Source organism: Leiobunum rupestre, chromosome 8, assembly GCF_980474605.1.
Source record: "Leiobunum rupestre chromosome 8, qqLeiRupe1.1.hap1, whole genome shotgun sequence".
Classification (NCBI taxonomy): Eukaryota; Metazoa; Arthropoda; class Arachnida; order Opiliones; family Sclerosomatidae; genus Leiobunum; species Leiobunum rupestre.
Window position 1 is genome coordinate 22,343,852 of NC_143391.1, and position 19,828 is coordinate 22,363,679.

Sequence of the window (19,828 nt, forward strand, 5' to 3'; positions counted from 1 at the left end):
TCTGGTATTTGGCGCGTGTCGGTAGTTTTCGATTCCATTTGGGCGAAAACAACTCCCGCCGCCCTCCGAGGAAACAAAAGAAACAGATCGTTATCCTTATGAAGCTCCCGACTTCTTCGTTGAAAGGACAACATTTGGCAACAGTACTAATGAGCCTGTTCGGAGAATCCCGAGCTACAAACGCGCTGGCGTCGCTATCGCCAGAAAGAGAGACCTATACGAGATTGGGGCAACGGAGAAAGAAGTCTACACTAAGGAGTCTTTTCGGTGCCTATCCATCCCGATGGTGATCCAAAACCCCTTTGGGAGTCGAAGCCGCGGCAAAAGTAAAGATATAGAGAGAAAGCCGCCACGTGTAGCCGATCCCTCGAACATACAGTCGACTGAGTAACGGTGTCTTCTCCGTATCCCTCCAGTACACAAACAGACGGGTGTTCGCTCGCGTAGGAGGTAGCGCCCTTTAAAGGAAGGTGAGTTCGCTTAACGAGATCCTAGGTGATCTAGGCGTCGCTTCGGGGGTGGATGGCCGCGTAGGAAGACGGGGAAAGACCTATAGCGGAATACGCTCGTCACTTGACAGCGAGTACCGGGGCGTCCGGGACGCGCCTTCTGCGCGGTATCCACTACGCCTTCGGCGCCAGTAAGATTGTTGGTTCAACTAGCAGAATGGATGCTGGCAAATGATTTCGGAGCGAGGAAACGACGCCCGGGCCATCATTTGCCGCGTACTTTTCCGGCTAGATTCTCTTTACGTATAGTTTTATCTTCCGTAAAACTAATAGCGGGAAAATATCGGGAAGGGAGGGCTGGTAGCGAACGCTAGACGGATGTACCCATGCGCTTCTGGGTGGGTGACGCCGTGTTTGCTTCTAAATGACTGGAAACTGCGAAGAACCAAAATCAACTGGCTGCCAGAATGTATCGGTATTTTGGTCCAGGGCTCGTACCAATACAATCAAGCGTAGAAGTAGTTCCCTCCGCAAATGGGGATCGAATACGAACGCGCTTTATATTCCTGGAATGGACGACATTTTCCATATAAAGCTATCGAATTATAATCCGTGGATTTTTTTGGGATGGAAAAGGGATTTGGCAAAGGCAGTTCGCGGCGCAAACAAGAGAACGTGCGGAAACAAAAGGAAAGTGAAATTAATGATCGGATCTCGCGCGCGCTCTGTTTGCTTCCGGAATACGCCTTCGCGGGCTTATTGAAAACTCGCGCACCCCTAAATGGTACCGTTGGAAGAACCATCCCCAACTCCTAGCTACCAAATTGCCCTATTATTTTCTATCTTACCAATTCTTCGTATTAAAACTAAAGAGCCGTGAGAGGGGGGGATTGCGTTCGGTGTTAAAAATAGGTGTTTCCAGAATTTAAAAAATTAAAAGTATAAAATGTTTTTCTTTTCGTTACGAGCTTAAGCTTTTTAATACTTAATGGACTCGAGCGCGCGCTCTCCATCTTCAATCGGAAAAACATTTACACGTGACCTCCGGTATTTTATCATAGATATATGAAAGAGCATAGATACCTTACACTGCATACGGGCCCGGGGGAATAACACGCCAGACAGCTAGCAGAAGATCCATATTTCTTGGATGCACTAAGTAATAGTGCCATCTATCTGTGACCAAAATTAGTATTTGGAAAATATTTTCTGGATGCGCTACGTAATAGTGCCATCTATCGGTGACCAAAGTTAGTATTTGGAAAAAAGAACGCGGTAGATTAGACCTAATCATGTTGATAGCCCTAAAGTAACGTGGAGTGGAAGTCACGTGTCATTTTTTTGCTTTTGGTGGAAAGATGGCGCTATAACTTAGCGCATCCAGAAAATACGCGTTGTCTGCTAGCTGCCACTTACGTATCAGTCCCTCGTAGAATTGTGCATCTATACTATTTCATATATCTATGTATTTTATAGAAATACCTATTAGTATGTTAAAAATATTTTTGCTTTTACCTATGGCATAACCCATACTTTAGCTATATTTGAAATCATAAGACTATCAAGGCCCCCCCTCAGTTTGAAACGAATGAGATTTTAACGTTAGGCTAATGACTAGACAAACTGGTGACATGGTGAAACTTATGCACAAATCTCCCAATGCATGCTACCGGATGGCCAGAGGTAGTATAGGTGGTGAGGGGGTTGAGAGTATTTGGGTGATTAGCCTAGCTGATTATTATTATTTTATTATTATTAGTGCTGAATGCACGCGCCTTTATGACCAATTCAAACTTAGGGGGCCTTGATAGTCTTAAGCTTGTTTTCCACTGGCGCGCGCAACGACGCGTTTCTCAGCTTTGAAACGTTCAACCGTTTTTCCGCGCGTAAAGAAAAAAACATTATGACGCGCGCTAGTGGAAAACAAGCTTAAGGTTGAAAAAGATAATAGTTTATTGGGCTAAAATCGCGATAGCGAAGGGTAAGAGACCCAGAGAGTACAATCTAGTGGCGCCCTCGGTCTGGCGTGATTGTTTTTAGGAAACCCAATATTGCCGAATGGAGAAAACTAGTCCGGAAACCCGGAAACGCGACAACTCGGCCTTTCCGCGTATCATTCGCTTAATTTTCATTTCCACCCCTATTTGCATTCCCTCCGGAAACGGACTCCGCCACCATCCATCGTCTTCCATTCCGGGCAAAGATATCTCTTCTTAGCACGCGTTTCCTACTATCGTGGCACGACATTAGAGGAAGAGCGTCTATGTACGTCTAAATGGGGATGAAGAAAGCTTCAATTTCGCCATCCGACCCTCTAGTACCTCGGTAAGCGTTTTTTTTCCTCAAACTGCCATTTCGTTTCTCAATGATGAAACGACTGAAATTTTTCATTATTTTCGTGACCCTCGCTAACCCTTTTTACACGAGACCGTTTTATCGCCGCGACCCACGGCGGCAGCCATTGCTACGAGATAACGCCGAGAAAGGCCGGGGAAAACAGCAATGGCGCCTACCATGACCAGCTAAAAAAATCTCCGCCAAAATAACCTATTTTCGTCTTTTTAATAATAAAGTGGCGCGGGTCATAAGGCGTCTAGTTTAAGTTTTTTCGGCGGCGTCTCGCCTTCAGCCGCGCAGTCCGCTTACTCTGACCTCTAGCCTCGTTATTTTTTAGCGGGACTTTATATCGCGACATTTATAGAGGCCTTTGTCTTAATAGGTTTTAAAAAAGTGCTTCCGCGTAATTTAACAGTGGCCAGGTACGTATCATCGCTCTTAAACGTTTCTTAACGGGTTACTAAGTAGAGTGACATTTCTTATCTCGAACCTTTTTCAGCTAAAACAATGGATAAATTATTGACACGGTTTTTTCATATCATACTTTGTTTTTTTTTATAAAATTGAATTAAATTGTTCTTTTAACCGTTATTTAGGTGCTGTTGGAACAATGAGATATTTTATAAGCCCCGGAACAAACGAACGATAACGTATTACCAAACGAAGTTCGAAATTAAACGAAAACGGGGGGGTAAGGACTTTGGCGATATTTTCTACCCCTTCAACCTTGCTTGATATTTTTTACTGGAGGCGGCGCAAACGTTGACAATTTTTTTACCGACTGTTTTCGGTCGCTGTGCTGTTCAGTTGCGCTTACCGTGGTTTCTGAATTATTAAATATAATTACTTCGAAAACACCGAAATTTGTTTTTTATGTTTACTTGATTGGATTATTTAAAACGGGAGACTGATATAAAGGTTAGTTTGAAGATTTATTTTATACCGAAATAATCGGCTTTTAACGCGGTGTTTATTAGACCCGAGTTTTATTGGTCGTCTAACTAAGCCTTGGTTTAATTATAAGCGGCGGCTCTAATACCCAATAGGAGATAATATCCGGGAAATTGAGAGATACCATCCCCTAGATTAAATGGAACTTGGTCATTTGTTTAAATCCAAACGTTAATTTTTAAGCGATCACTCAACCAAAATCCGACTTAATTACGCTCACACGTATCAAATTGAAATCGCTGATAACTCTAATGCCTCGCCATTCGGCTAAGTTAAGGGGTGGTCTACGGACATTAATCAAGCGTTTCTTTCGAACATTAACGGTAACTCATTAATAATGCGCGCGCGTAAGAATACAATACGTGATTTAATGATTACAATTAAGTTCGGCCCGTTATACAATGCGGTAAAGATTTTAGACGCGAACATTAAAATTGATGAAGCCGTTTTGGCGCGCGAATATTAAACAGGACGAGGACCGCTAAGGAACACCACCACGACAAATATATATATATATATATATATATATATATATATATATATATATATATATATTATATATAGGTCGCGAGGTGCGTATAGCAATTACATTTGGGAGGCTTCCAGCTTTTCGCCTTTAATTATTCGTATTTTAATTTCCGCGCGCTCTCTCTCTCCTATATCTATGGTTACGAGTTACTTAAGCGTACTCCTCCCGGTACCACCTTCGAGCGGGATAGAGTATTCTACTCCTTGTAGATTAGTCAGTCGCTCTTAGTACAAAGCGCACCTTGAATGCGCTCCTGCCGTATTTAAAGCGACGTCTCTTCGGTTCCCGCGGTTTAGGTAACAAATCATAACAATAGGTTCGTGTCTTCGTCTCCAGGTGTTCCACCCTCCACGGGTAACGCGATGCTCCGAGTTATTGATTAACCTCTCTCCGCCGCGCGATATTATCAACACCGAGTAGCCTCTTCGTAATATTGTCTTTGGCGCGGGAATTATTACCGGCTAAATCAGACGCTCGTTATTTCCGTCGTCAAGTTCGAAATTATAAGCGAACCGTCGTGTTGCCCACGCGATAAATCCGCCCGTAATTATTACTACCGAGTAAAAATTCCTAGATAACGATATACCGTGTTCCCGTCGTTTTAATAAATCATTCAGCGACCAAAACATTCGAATGGATAAATCTAACTCGACCAATATCGGGACACGACTTAGACACGCGAATTGAACGTACGCGTGTTTTTGGAAGGGATTTAATTCGTGATTATAGCTTACCCGACATTCTATCGGGAATAAACTGTACCTAATCATTTGAGTTTGCTTCCGTACTTTGAGGGTGGTATATTGGATCTGTCCAATAAACATATATACTCTTTCGCGGTCTTATAAAGACATAAATAACCTTTCAGATTTGTCGCGTCGCGAAGTTGAGTAACCCCTTATCGAAGGATAAGGAATAACACGGCGGAAAACCGTGTTTTCCGCCAAAAGCGAGCGACGTACGCTTCCAATATCCGATCGTGTTTGCTTCTGATTGAGTTACGCGTCTTCTTAGTGCTCACTGATTCGCGAAACACGGAAGAAATTGAACTACTTAACAGTCCCATCCGCGGCGGTAGGAGAACCTATCGATTATACGCCGAGAACGTTATGACGGATTTCTCTGGTCTCCCGTCGCGCGCCTCGACACGTATCCGATCTCTCTTCTCGCTCCCTCCTCGGATAACTTATACGAGAAGATTTTTGGAAGGCATTAGAGATACTATATCCTCTTTATTCTCTATGTTCTTCGTCGAAAGGTATTCTCGGTATAGAATAGCATTAGGGCAATCGCATTAAGGAGGAGTTTCGGTCCTCGCCGTGCGCGAAAGCGCGTATGATTCCTTCCACGGAAGAAGTAAGAGACCGAAGGGGGTTTCCAACTTCACCGGCCATATATTTTTAGGCCCGTGGTCGCTGAAGAAAATCCGCGAGTCTCGCCAACCAGGTGCGTCCGCCTTTGGCTGTCTGTGGCGCGTGGTGGTGGCAAAGTTCGGGAGCTATTTCTCGCCGATATTCCCCTTTCCCAATAACATGCAGATGCGCCCGTTATAGCCTCCGAGAAAGAGAGATATATAGGCGGGCGTTCGTGCCCGGTTGCCCCGAAAGAATTGATTTTTGCAAAGATCGGGAAAACGGCGAAGGAATATGAGTTTAGCTGGCCGCCTCGTATAGGCTATATAGCCGAGAAGTGGCGAAGAGTCGGAACTATCCCGGCAGTATGCTAATGGAAGTGTATACGAGCCAGCCGGGATTCTCCGAGCGTTAGTTAGAGAGCGTTCGCTTCCGCGGAAGGAAGGGGTGGACCCTTATAAAATATTTCGTTTATATCTGTAATATCGTCTCTCCATCTCTCCTTTTCAGTAGCTGAATTATGCATTCCGAGGAATAGATTTCTAGCGCTATACCCCGAAAATTTACGTTCGTGGCCGAGAGAAGCTAGTTTGGTGAAAGGGTCTTCCAGTCTTTTCCCGCCTAGTTTCGCTATTTTTAAGTACTTCGGGTCGCGACCATCCCGCTCGTCCTTTAGGGACGGAAGCGAACGAATAAAGAGAGAGTGGTCGTCCGCCCGCCGAGATAATTTATACTCCGGCCATTCGAGAAGAATTTAGCTAACCACCAAGCCCTTCTATAAAGTATTTTGTTGACTTAAGTATTTTCCGCCCTCTATAATTCCCCCGCACGTTCAGGATGCTTTATTTTTATCGATTCAAGCGGCGAAACTTTTCAACTTTGAACGCCCTTCGCGCCGCTGAAAAGGAACGAATTTTGCGTTTTTCTTTCGCATTTTCTCGCCTTCCCTTTCTTAACAAGTCGAGAATTGAAACTTTCCAACTTAATAAAGAAAGCGTTCTATTTAAATCCTTATTTTCAGTAGAGCCTAAGTTGGGGGAAATCAACGACTTTTATAGTAACTTTGTTTTTCCACTTTAACATCTTGGTCGTGTCGCGCTGTTCTCGGTTCAATCGGCGGCCGCGTAAAGGTATATCGGGTGACTCTCTTTTAGATGGTACGCCTTCATCATCGTCGACCATTTCCTCTCTTTCCTACGGCGCGTCTTCCATCATGATTACGCGTGATGACTGAGATCGTTGAAAAGAAGATTCGGACAATAGGGAGAAGGGAAGGCCGTCCGTCCAGGCGAATTCATTAACTAATCACTTCCTATTCAACGACTCCACTTCCGGTGGTCCTCTTTCTATACGGAACATTTCTTCCAATCCAATCCCCTTCTCTCCCTTTCTCAAATTAATTCTTCCATTTTCCTTTTTGTCCCGCGAAAGGAAATAGCAGGCCAAAGAAATCCCGGTTTTGCAGTCATTTCGAATACCCCTCTCCCCCTCCTCTCTTTTTGGTCTAGAATTCTTAAAAATGTCCGTTTTAGTTCTTTTGTTCCTGACGGAGAAAAATAACCCCTCGGGATTCTAATTGACCTAGATTTGGAGTACCGTAAGCGAGATGGCCACCCGCTGGGATGACGTTTTGGGGAAAGTCTTTCAATCCAAAATCATTCCTCCCGTACTGGTATATTCCGGAATGGGGGTGGGCCCGTGGTCATTACCACCCCGTAAAGAGGAAAGGCTCCAAGATTTGCTTCTCTCTATTATCTTCTATCAAAGACGTCCTCCTAAATATCTTTCAAGTCGGGTAACTGTCCGCTCCTTTCTTTTGAAGATGGCGGGAATCCGTTCTGTCTACGCTCCGTATGGCATTCCAAACTGTCAATCCTTCTTAGGTTAACTCTATAGCTCTCTCTCTTCCTTTTTTCAGCCACTCGAAGCTTTTTTCTACTCGGACATCCGAAGAATGCCGACTATGAGTTAGTCTTAACCCGGAGCGTTCGGTCTGTAAAACGCTTTTACAAGAGGAAACCGATAGAAAAGGAATAAAAAAAGCTGGCGGATTTTCCGAGGAGGGCCGTTGTCGCTCGTCCATGGTCTTTCTACGGCTCTCTTTTTTTAAGTATTTTTCTTTCGCCTTGTCTTTGCGTTCCTTCGGTTTGATTGATTACGAAGGGAATATATAGGCAGTGTCTAATGAGATCAGCGATTCGGAGTCCCCGAGAAGAGTCAACGGGAAAACCCGGTTGACAATATATAAGGCCTATAGACTCTGACTCGTATTTTATACGGCGCGCCACTCTATAGATTTGTACAGATTCCTCGTGTGGCTCTTTTAGGACATGTTCGTCGCGTTGTCTAGTTACGGGAGGGTCTCTTCTTTTTTAGGTTGGCGAGACCCTACGGACACTACCGATGGACAATCGATGTGGTCGTAATTGAATCGGCAAGGCCAGATGGCCGAGTAATTGCGGAGGGTGGAAGGATCCCCCCTCCCCGTCTTAGCCGACTTCCTTTCTTTTTTCTTATCGTTCCGAATTGACGGAACTAAGATAGCTCGGAAATGAGAGAAAACAATGAAAGCGCGGGTGGCCTTGTTAGAGCCAGTCGTTTTTACGCCGCTTAAAAAACACCGAGACCTTTTCCTACGATTTTTTTGTTGTTGTTTGGTAGCCGCGTCCGGTTGGGTCGCTAGGCTTTGTTGATAGTGGGGTTCTAAGGCGCGTGGGAGAGCGCGAAGCGACTCTATTGGTCCGAACACTTGTTCGCGAAAATAGAAAGAAATAAAAAACTCCACCAGTCTCATTTCGTTTCGTATTGTCGGTCGTTTAGTGGACATCGAGTAACGGGCCACACGAAGAAGACCTTTTACGAGCGTCGCGGCAAAACAAAATAGCTTTATGGATGTATAGAAAATGGAGTACGTCTCTAAATTTAATACGCGTTTTGTCGTGATCCTTTAAAACCTTTTTCTCGCGAAAGAAAAAAAAAGGGGGTTTATCGTTGCATTTGTCTCGTTTATGAAAAGTACGCTTTGGCTAAAGGTTGAGTGAAATACGGATCTCAGCTCTACCTTTTAACCCTTTGAGAATCTCGAGCCGTGGCACGTTTTTTAAGCTTTAGCCGCTATTCTTTAAAAATAAAAAGTAAAAAGCGATGGGGGCTTCGGTAACTACGGGGCTCGGTGCTAGAGAACCGTAAATGTTGCCTCTCTTTTTCTATATATCCATCCCTTATTACGTTACACCGCGCCGCTGTTTTTGCCCTTTCTCCTTCCTCCATTTTTATTCTATATGGGTCGTAAAAAAAACCATTTTCGTCCTTTTTTTCCTAAGAGAGAGAGAAATCGCGTCCATGGCCTAGCTAAGCTTTGTTTTTGCGGCTCTTTGGAAGCGAAACCCTTTTTTCCGGCCACGCTATATTGTCCAGGTGGTTGGAAGACGCACCCTAAACTTTGCAAACGCGGACACGCGTGGCCCTGGCTATATCATTATAGGGAGGAGCGAAGACGTTTTAGCCCGTTATCTAAAATTGTATACTTGGCCATAAGCCGCCTTAAAGAGCCATTTCTCTCTTTTGATTTCGGCGTAGGTTAACAGGGTTTTCTCCGACGCGCTTTCAATAGTCTCCATTGTCCACCGAGAGACAATACGCTATTACGATCAGCGTTTCCTCTTTGACCAACTGCGGAGTTACGTTTCATTCGTACTCAAATGTTTTACAATCGGGACGAAACGCGAATAGAATTCCGTAGAATGGAAAATGATTGAGAGTCGTAGACATTTGGATTGTTTTGGAATATGACTAAGTAACGTTGAGAAAATACGCTCGATAAAGTACGATTTTGTATCAAACGTCCCTCGTTTACTAATGTCGTTGTATTAAAATATTTATTTACATAAAGTATTAATATAAATATTCTATAGGGGGCAATTTCCTCGTCAAAGAGTATCGGTGTTTTTTGGAGATGTTGCCACGAGCCACTCCGAGGAAGAGAGTTGGTGTTCTTCGCTACCAAGGAATAGAAAAGTTTTTTACACGATCCATAAGTTTTTGTTTTCTTTTGCACCCTTATTTTTCTGGCGCGTCTTGAGGCGCGAAGAATTCGACTACGGGTAGAGTGCGTTTTGGCCTACGGGCTGTACTCTAGCCGAGAAAAGCTTTTTATCTCAGACCTTCTTCTTTTCCCCCGCGGGGGATGGCGGAGGGGCAAAAATACGTTCGTCCAAGACGCCCAAGATAGCCATTCCGCGGATCCCATAAGCCCAAAAACTATAACCGCCTTTACTAAAGTCCTCCTACGCCGTTGCATCTAGGCCGAGGATTCCTACTAACCTAGCACTCAGTCTCCGCCGTTGAAGGTATCGCGGGAAGAGGCTTTCCGAAGTGTCCGGTGGTGGTCGTCTCGACTATATCTTCTACCGCATTGTCCAGATAGGACTGAACTCCGTGGCCGCTATCAAGGTGTTGTAGGGCTATCCTCTCGCCTTAATAGAAGTCCATAGAGGTATAATAGGAGGTGCATAGCCCGGCGGTCTTACGCTGACCCTCTCCGCCAGCGGATATTGATCCCGCTGTTTATGGTAAAACACGGAGAGAGAAACGATCCGTCGAGGGGCCGAAAAAACAAAGCCCGCGCCGTATCCACTGGCAAAAGACTCTCTTTATAGTCATTCGATAGAATTCCTCTCCTCTTCCTCGGTGCTAAACGCGCGCTTCTCGTTGTTTATAGGCCCAGCGATAAACAATACCCAAAAAGAGGTCAATGCTTTTGCCAAGTATATCGTCATCTTCTCTTTTCCAGGCTGAACCTTTACTTTAACGTACGCCACCCTTTTTAACAGTACATTTTAATTGTATTACAATCAGGGGTACGTACTTAGAATTTTTTAGTATTGAGAGAAATCCAATCTACGTCAACCCAACCTTACCTTCCCAGACTAGAGTCAAGAGCATACCAGATCGAACTAAATTCGCTCGTGAACTGAACATTTATCTTGAACTTTGATCTCCTTGTACGTAACCCCTCCTGAAACTCTGTACTCAAGCCCTCTGGCGTAATGGGCATTGCCTTTTGCCGGAAATAAAATACTTTAGAACTTTAGAATAGTTCTTTCTATAAAGTAACGTGGCCTTCTGCTTTTAATGTAGCTCTTACGTCACTCTCAAATCACGAGGAGCTTCCTATTTTCTAACGCTCGTGCAAATTGCGCGTGCCAAGATAATTCTACCGAAGCTCAGTCTTGTGACGTAAGAGCAACATGTCATACTTCTACTTTTAACGAGTTGGATCAGCGTAAAAAATTTATAAAAATAACTATTGCCACTAGAAAGAATTACAGTTTTCAGTCCTGAGGGTGTATATCAATTTGAAAAGAGCATCTCATTAGTGGATATTACGAGTTAGTGATTTTCGCTAATAATGATTGGAAAAAACGTATATTCGTTTTGATTATCGCTTCGACCTCTCGTCTTTGAATTAATGGAGATTTCGCCTTCTAATTGAAATTTGGTCTATAAAAACTAGGTGATGCGTACATTACGAGACCGCGCTAATAACAACCACTTGAATGGGGGAGAGAATATTTGGCTTCCGTGGATAATTGGCCCGACATTTTGTGAACTCCCACTTCATCACGTATTTCAGTCTGGGTAACTCATTATCGGCCAAAGAGCGTGCCTTTACTTCTTTCATTCCCCTTCTCTCGCTTCATCGGCCAACTCAATCGCGACGAGTCCATCTTTGGGCCTTATCTGATTTTTAGGTCCTTCCGGACCAAACACGAAAGGCAATTTTTCGAGTGTCCTTCTTTAACTTTGGCGAGCGCGAAGGTCGGATAAGTTCGGGCGCGTCGTTGGACGCCGGGGACCAGATTCTATCAAACCTTCTCGAAGAATTTCTCTCTTTGTAAATCCTTCCAATCCTCATTATAGCCGAAGCGAGGGTTTCAGACGCGGCTCCCCACCTCTATATCGAGTTCAAAAATAAACTCGAAGAACAAAGTTAATCGGTACTTTTTCTGGCGCTCTTTTAACTCTTTTTCCGAGAGAAGAGTCGGCTGGATTTACGAGGTGCAAAAAGGTTTAGGAGGATGGAGAGAGGAAGAACTGACGAAGGCAGTTTCCGCGAAGGATGGTCGACTCACATTTCCAGGGATTCCGGGTACGGCGAATAGGAAAGCGATGCGGGATGATTGTGAACGAGATAACGAGTTATATTTATCGTCGTACGACATAGTTAAAAGTTAAATTCCGAAAATTTTACTAGACTTTGTAATTGGATATAATTAGAAAGTCTAACCTTTTAACTCCAAAAATAGTTTTGATTATGCATATACCGTTATATCACGTTTCCAATTTCGGTAAATCGCGTTTGAAGGCTAATGAACAGGTATGGGACACTTTGGTATTTGCTTATTCAACCATATGATACCCTATTAAGACTACATTACCAATTTATTTTATTGATATAAATGGAGTTCGTTCGTTTACATCGGCGTTTATTCTTAGAGCTCGATGGTACTTGTAAAACAATCAAGGCAATTACCGCCCTTCTACCGTCTCGGAAGGACATGACACGTACAGGCGCGCTCTTTCGTTGTTTCGTTTGTAAGAAAGTGGTGATAATCAGGCAGCGGCGTCGGCTACTCTTTCTTTTTCGCGGGTGAAAGGGCCCTCTTAAAAGAGGGAATATTACATTAGAAAGAGAAATCTTCGCGTCGTTCCCTCGAGTCATATTCCGGCTTCTCTTTGAGGTGGCCCGCTTCTTCCTCGGATCACCCTTTTCCCGACGCCGTTGCGAGCCTTTAAAATCTTAAGTACGCTCTCTATTTACTCACCATCGAGGCTCCCGACCTCCGCTTAAAGCCTCTGTTTCTTAAAAGAGCCAGTGTGTGTGTGTGTGTGTGGGTGTGGGTGTGTGTGTGTGTGTGTGTGTGGGTGTGTGTGTGTGTGTGTGTGTGTCTGCGGATAGAGATCTCGTTCCCGATTGTTTCGCCCGCGTCACTGACACGCGCCGAAATGAAAACCACTAAAAGTTTGGCCAAACAGAACGTTGTTTGGGCGGCCTTGTCGGATCCGCCGACCTAACCTCTTCCATATTTTAAGCGCCGAAAGGAATAGGGCGCCTTTGAACTCGCGTTTCGCCGTCATCTTCGTCTTTTTTGACGTCTTGACCGGGAAAGAGTGACGCCTCCTCCTCCCCGATGCCCTCGAAGGTCGGACAACCTCCGTCTAATAGCCTTCCCGCGACCCCCAAACCCTACCGTCATCCATTCATCCTCCGTCCAGTTTTTATAAGACTCGCGCATTCTTCCGTCGCGTATAAAAACCTTATTACTCCGACCAGACTCGTTTTCAACATTCTTTAAGAACGATCTATAATTCCGAACGGCGACTTTACCCTTAAACCACCTTCAAACTTAACGGCGTTCTACTCTTCAATCCAGTATAGTAAAAGGAATTATTTTTACGGATTGGTTTCCCGGAGATTTTCCGATCGAAATATGAAAAAAAGAATCTAGTCTTTTACGAATATTAGCTCGATTAAGCGCCCTACTGGCTTTTCGTCGTAATAATCTAATTTATTTAAAGAGCTTCATTCCGCGAAAAAAGAGCGACCGGCGAAAAAAAAAGCTTTTTGGTTTATTTACGACTGGCTGATACATTGGATTGCTAATGTAAGGGAAAGATGGGGTTGAAATCTTCGGAGCCCTTCCATACCCCGCCGTCAGTGCCTAATTGAAAAGCACCCTTCCCGTTCCCCCCTGCCCCCCGCTTATGGGCGCTGGGAGTTCGAAAAATTAATGTAGCCTGTAATGAAAGTCGCGAGGGCTCTTCTTTTCAGCCTCTTAGCGTTCGCTCTTTAATACGGCGACTCTCTCTTACTAAAAAATTAAACGCCGCTTCTTTTGTGTACTCTTGCCGCTAGGCTGAACTCTACGAGCTAGTTCAGCCATTTTTTGCGCCCTTACAAAGACCGACTTCACTTTGTAGTTAGGCTTCTATATACACCCCTTAAATTTAACTTTAATTATTTTCCCCACTCTTTTTAAGTGACTCCGTATTATCGTGTTTTCACACTTGGAAAAAAATCTTCCAGAGCTTCCATATACGCTCCACTAGCTCGTTGTAAACGCTCGAGGTTGTATGACTCTTTAAAAAATATTCGTTTTAATTATTTATAACGTTGGTTGTAAGGATTTAAGGAATGGAGACGTTACCTTCGCGTAATCAGAATGTAAACCGAATTGGCTTCGATATTTTGGGGTATATCCTAAAGGAGCGGTTGAAAAGAAACGGTTTCGAAAATGGTTTGTTTTTTTTTTATTTTAGACGAGGTGCAAAGGACCCTAACCACCCCTTTGACATTCCTCGTTGAAAAATCGGGAGGCGAGCCTTCGGGAAACGGATTGCCGTAATCGGTGGAAAGAGAACGAAGCCCGGCAATAGAAAGACAGCGGTGAAAAGGGAAAGCTAACTGGGAAGAAGGAACATAAATTTTCTTCTCCCGTTGACGCCTCCCCTTTGGACCGTTTTTTTCGTCTCTTATTTTACTTGTTTGCGCCCCTTTTTGTTTCCTATTTTCCGCCTTCTGTTGTTTTTGAGACGGCTATTTGATTTGTAGCCAAAATGCTTTCGACGCGTTCAACCCGCTCTCTGGGTACGGGTTTCGCCAGACTTTCTTCCGATAGAAATAGATCAATCCTTTCTTGGAGGGCGATTATTTTTATCGTGTATATATATTTCTCCGACTTGTTTTTCCGGGCGAATTTCAGCCGACGACGAAAGGCCGCGTAACGAGAATGAATCGCCTTAGTTTTTATCATTAAATTCGCCTATTATATTTTTTTTTGCCGTAATTTTGTTCTTTTCGTTCCGGTATTTTTATCCGTGAATAGCTTTATTGAACCGCGTGTTTGTCATTCGTCGTTTCCACGGCAGCGGGATATCCAAGCCAAAGAAATCATTACTTCAAACAAACGTTTTTGCCCGGAAAAGAGGCAATAAGGAATAGGAGAAGGATCGGATTCTTCACCGAAAAAAGACGGGAGAAGAGAACGTTTTGTGATAGAAACGGAGTGGACTGACAAAAAATGATAATTTTACGTCTTCTCTCGCCGCACTCTATCGCTCCGTTTCTTCCTTTAAAAGGCCGGGCGTAAGCCTTTTCATTCTGAGCGATGGCGACGGAGTTTCGTCCCCGGGAAATCTTTGTTGTTCACTTCTCTCTACAGATTTAATTTAGGCCATGAAATTGCGCGGAAGGAAAGCTGCAAAAAAGGAGAATTCCTGTCGGACAAAAGTTTCATATCTCGGCGGGAGGTCGATTGTCTCTCTTCGGCAAAGCCTTTCTCGTTCCTTAAGCAATCTTTCTAAGGAAATTGTTCAAATCTCAGCGGGGGACAGCTCGGCGACGACGACTAAAGAGCCCACGCCTAAAATGCCTTCCTATTGAAAGTTTTCCTCCCCGAAACTTAAACATTAAAAGAAGAAAAGGACCGTTTTCATTCGCTCTCTTATTTCATTATAAATTCCTTTAACCGTCTAGTTACGTTTTTTCATTTTCATACAAAAACAATATATTTTTTTTAATCTCGTTTCTAAACATTCGGTTTTGATTTTTCGATGTATGGTTACGAAATCAAGACGAAATAATATTTTGATGAAAAATTAAAACCAAACCCGAGAACCAAAAATATGAAATTAAATAATATTTTGATGAAAAATTACAACCAAACCCGAGAACCAAAAATCTGAAATTAGCGTCACAATATCATACTTTTTATTTCAAATAAATACATTTATATCTTTTTTTGAAAACTAATAAAAAAAAGTTGTTCACGAGCGTCAATCGCGAGCTCGCGCGACGTCGAAAATTGGTTTTCGGGCGACAAAAAGACAAGCAACGAAAATCCTTTATTTTACACCCATTGTAAAGTGACTTGTTTATCGCTGCCAAATAAAAGAAAGAGAGTGTGTTCGGAAATCCGCTTATAAATTTGTCGTCTGCTATGGGCAGTCGACGCTCACTCCCCGCCCAATCCTTACGGGAGTTTAGAAATAAAATTAGTGGATGCGCGATTGGCAGCGCCATCCTAGGTCTCCGACTCTCTCCGTTCCAGCAGACAGTCAGCCGCTCCGTTCCGCGGGGCATTGTTTATAGTCGTTCCTGGGTCTCTTCTCCTTCTAACGCCGCCGCCGACTTCTTCTTCTCGCGAGCGAATCTCTTTATTTCCCTCGTCGCGCCAAATTCGACGCCGCTTCGGGTCTCTTGTCTTTTATTTTCAGCCTGCCTCACTCTCGGAACAAATATACAGTATATGGATTGGGATCTATCGGGATGAATGAGACGGAGCGAAACGAAAACGGCTTATTTGGGAGCGCCCTGGAAGCTCGCCCGATACTAGTCGGCCAGTGGCGGGAGGGGGTTGATGGAGGAGATGAAGAAGAGGAAGAATAGGGATGAAGGAGAAGAAAGGAGTGTTCGGATCCCGCCAGCGCTAAATGGCGTTGTCCGTTGCGAGGCGCTGGGATGTTCGCCCATACCCAGGGGCATCGATCATCCCCCAGGCAGCCTCGATTAAATCCCGGCATTAGCTGGCTCGCTCTTATAGCCCCAACCCTCAAACCATATAAACGCCGTCTCTGTATTTTTCATCAAAAAGAATAAGGGCCCCTTTATTCGGCGAGAACACTAGCTCGGGATTATCCTCGGAATCATCGTGTTACTCGTATAATATTCCGACGTGGTTCCCATCAGCGAGATCGCGATTGCTTATTTATTTCTAACACCGGGAGAATAACATTCCTTCTTCCGCGCGATTATGTATTTGCCAGAAATGTTTCGCGGCCCGGTAAGGCAATACGATAATAGACGGAAAATAGGCCAAACCCCTGTAGAAGTGTTCGAGTAGCGAAGCACTGGTGTTCCGGGAGAGGCTGACTTCCAGGGGTTCGCTTTATTTTAACTCGTCAAGTTCGTTACTTAATGGGAAAATCGATTTTAAACTTACACCGCGAGTTTTATACGAACAGACTAGAAGAGATATTTCAACTTAATAGTTATAAATCCTAATAAAAGTAAATTTTATAGGCGTTTTTTCGTTTATTATCAGGCGCGTAGTCTATGATGGTTTGGGGTAATAAACTTCTTTATATTTGGTAATTCAGCCATTATTATTTTGAAAAATGTAAATTACGAGTAATGAATCTTCGGCTATTAGAAAGGGTTGTTTTTTAGGAGCGGTGATTTCCTCTATTCTAGTGGAATATCGACAGTACCGGACCTGGCTATCTCCCGAAGTTTGAAGTTTCGAGCTTAGCTGATATTGAAATAACGGGCGGGGTGGAGCTAAAACTGGTATTGATTGGGATGGCAGGTGAGGCTTTTTCTAGCGGGTCTAGTAGCCTTCAGTCTAAAACGTCATCATCATTTGCATGAGCCCTTTATCCGCCGTATGGTGGTAATTGACCCTATTTTCGGAGACGGCACTCCCCCTCCTCTTAATTCGGGCCCTTCCTCACCCTATCTTTGCACTCTCGCTTCTTCTTTGAATAAAGAGTGTTTAAAAATGATCGGTTCGACGCTATATGAGGACGGTTATTGACGAAAAATAGAGGAAAAAATTTATAAAATAAAAACGACTTAAGATAGGAAAGTTTACGAAATAAGGAAGGCGGCCGTCCCGAAGATCTAATTTTCTGGCCGTAATGAAAAGAGACAGCACGCGCGGAAAAACCTCCGAAAATTGGTTCGACGCTTCCGAGTGGCCAAATCGATTTGGGCCCTCCGTGGAACCCTTCTTTCCGGGTTTGTTGTTACTGGCGCGGTGATAAGAGCTATAGTGTCCCTCGGAGCCCATTCATTTAGCTTTGAAAATTGGAAAGTTTTTAAGTGTACTCTTTTTGCTCGGGTTTACTCTTGGTATCGCGAAAACTCGCTTTCCAATTATAACGAGGTTCAATTTCTAAGAGACAAAAATAGTAAAGAAACCTAGAGTCTAGCGCGTAATTTAAAGTTACGTCGATAAAATTCACCACGCTAGTTTTCTATTCCCTTCGCCGTGAATTTAAAATTGAAATTTTATTAAAAATGTTAATAATGATAGGAACATTTTTAGATGAACTTTCTATTTGTTTCTAGTTTGAATATTTAATATAATTATTTATTGAAATTAACAATCCCACTATATCTCGCAAAAATAACCCAAATTTCCGTCTCTTAAATAACAAATTCGTTTTACTAAAATTAAATAAACATCAAAATAAAATTTAAACAAACTAGGCAAAATATTTTTATAAAATCAGCTTTAATATTAACAAAAATAATTATAGATAGATTTAATGTAATTTATCCGAGTTTTAACTCTACACTTTTTAAATTTATCCTTTAGAATTAATTTGGTTTTGGCATTTTCCGGTTAAAGCTTAATAAATAATTTTAACTTCAAAGAGAAACTAATATATACAAAACCTTTAATTTATTAACGACTCTACCCCACACACTTTCCACTCGTCCTATTTCAATCTGAATATGGCAATTACGCGATTCATTCGGCTCTGGAAGAGCTCAATATTTTTGAAAGACATCCTCTTTTTTTCCATAGCAATCTTATTTATTCTTTCTTTACAGGCTGATTTTTGTCGACTGCCTTTTCGGCGGCTTCTTGGTGCCCTTACTCGGAGTGACAAGATATATCTGGGAGCGAATTTGCCGTAAGTAAGAACCTTATTTCTTCGCCGTGTCTTATATTTTGACGGCTAACGCGTTACTTTAAAACGAAAAGTCGCGTGATATATGTATGAAAATATATAAATTTCGGTTGAGAGGAAGTCCCGGCCTTCATCCTTCTTGGGCCATATACAACTGGGCGACTAAGTCGCGCTGTTATTCGTGTCATCTTATTTGATAGTTTACAACTCGAAATTGGGCAGGGGAAAGAGATACGTCTTTCGATCGTTGAGTATAAGCTGACAAACTCACCAGACGGTTGGACCAAAGGCGAAATTTGGTTGAGAGATTACCCGTTCACACTGTCAGGTTAACCTCGTCACGATTGCTTGTCAGCTCTACCTGATAAGTAAGTATAAGCCTCTTTTACCGGGGCAATATTATTGAACTTTTAAAGAGGGAGCCCGGGTTTTCCATCGGCCCCGCTAAAGGCTTCTTACGACTGGAAGACGGTCCGATCAATTTCGAAGTTTCTCGGGACTCTGGCCTGACGGTTTTGTTCGTCGAGTCTGTATCCTGGGCTGTTCCGCGGCCATCTCTGCTGGGAGAACGCGCGCGATGCCCCTATTTCAGTTTTTGCCTCAATGGTAGGCGGTGTTGAATTTTTCATGAGCTTGTTATATTGAGCGATCACTTCTTCCCCGTAATACGTCACTGGCCGAAAGAAGAGCGCCACCAAAGGGACCGGGACCGGGACTGAAAAGATGGAGAAGAAGATGTAAAGATGTCTATGTATGTATGTAAGAATATAGGCGCTCATCTTTTCGGGTTTTCTTCTATGTACGAAATCCAGTCTCTGTTCGCGGCGGTGAAATCTAGTGGGTCTTCCCGACCATTTTCTCCCTTTCCTTCTTACATATCTTTTTTTCCCCTTCATATATTGATGGTATAAATCGGGGAGCGCGCCACTAACGTATAACCGTCCCCTTTTTTTGGCATAATATCAAACGAAAATAGTCGCTTAAAGACCCCAGCCCTGGCTCGGAATATATATTTTCTCTCCTCCGAGAACCATATTCCATGCCAGAATTCTTCGCGAAAAAAGTAGATATATCAGACTTTTTTCGGCGAAGGCTGGCGGTAAAGCCGATCCTAGGAAGCCGTTAAGTGCTCCACGCGACCTTTCCCGGCTTTTCTAAAAACCTTACCAATATATGCGTCGTAAAAATTGACTACGCGGGGGGGAAGAGATTTTGGTCAGTTATTCGACTAGTTCCTTTTCTACATTCCCGTTCGCCGCGCTACGTACAAATTTCCTCGGCAAGATTTCCGTCGAATTCCAAAGCCCGCGGTTTGAATTTAAAATTTTCCTTTGAGTGTTCGGCGCGGGCTTTTTTGGCTGTATAGACAGGAAGGAAACACGCTTTTCTACACTGACGCGAAAAGCTCTTTTGCCCTTATTTACGTCCTTCTGGACTGATTTTTTTCCCGCAAATATTTATCCTCTGTTTTAGTTTCCGTTTGCGTATAAATATTGAAATCAAAACAC

General features: G+C 43.4%; 1 protein-coding gene across 4 annotated transcripts in view; it reads left to right on the forward strand.

Annotated features, from left to right (window-relative positions):
* The window catches only part of LOC149932750 (irregular chiasm C-roughest protein-like), a 194,120-nt gene that overhangs the window by 92,684 nt on the left and 81,608 nt on the right, over positions 1-19,828 (forward strand). For 2 of the 4 annotated variants that reach the window (XM_090155787.1, XM_090155791.1), the window contains exon 4: positions 18,241-18,323. The gene's annotated coding sequence lies outside the window, so the exon portion shown is untranslated. Of the gene's footprint in view, positions 1-2,751; positions 2,775-4,037; positions 4,061-18,240; positions 18,324-19,828 lie in introns of those variants that run through there. The other 2 variants (XM_090155788.1, XM_090155789.1) reach the window with 2 other exon arrangements.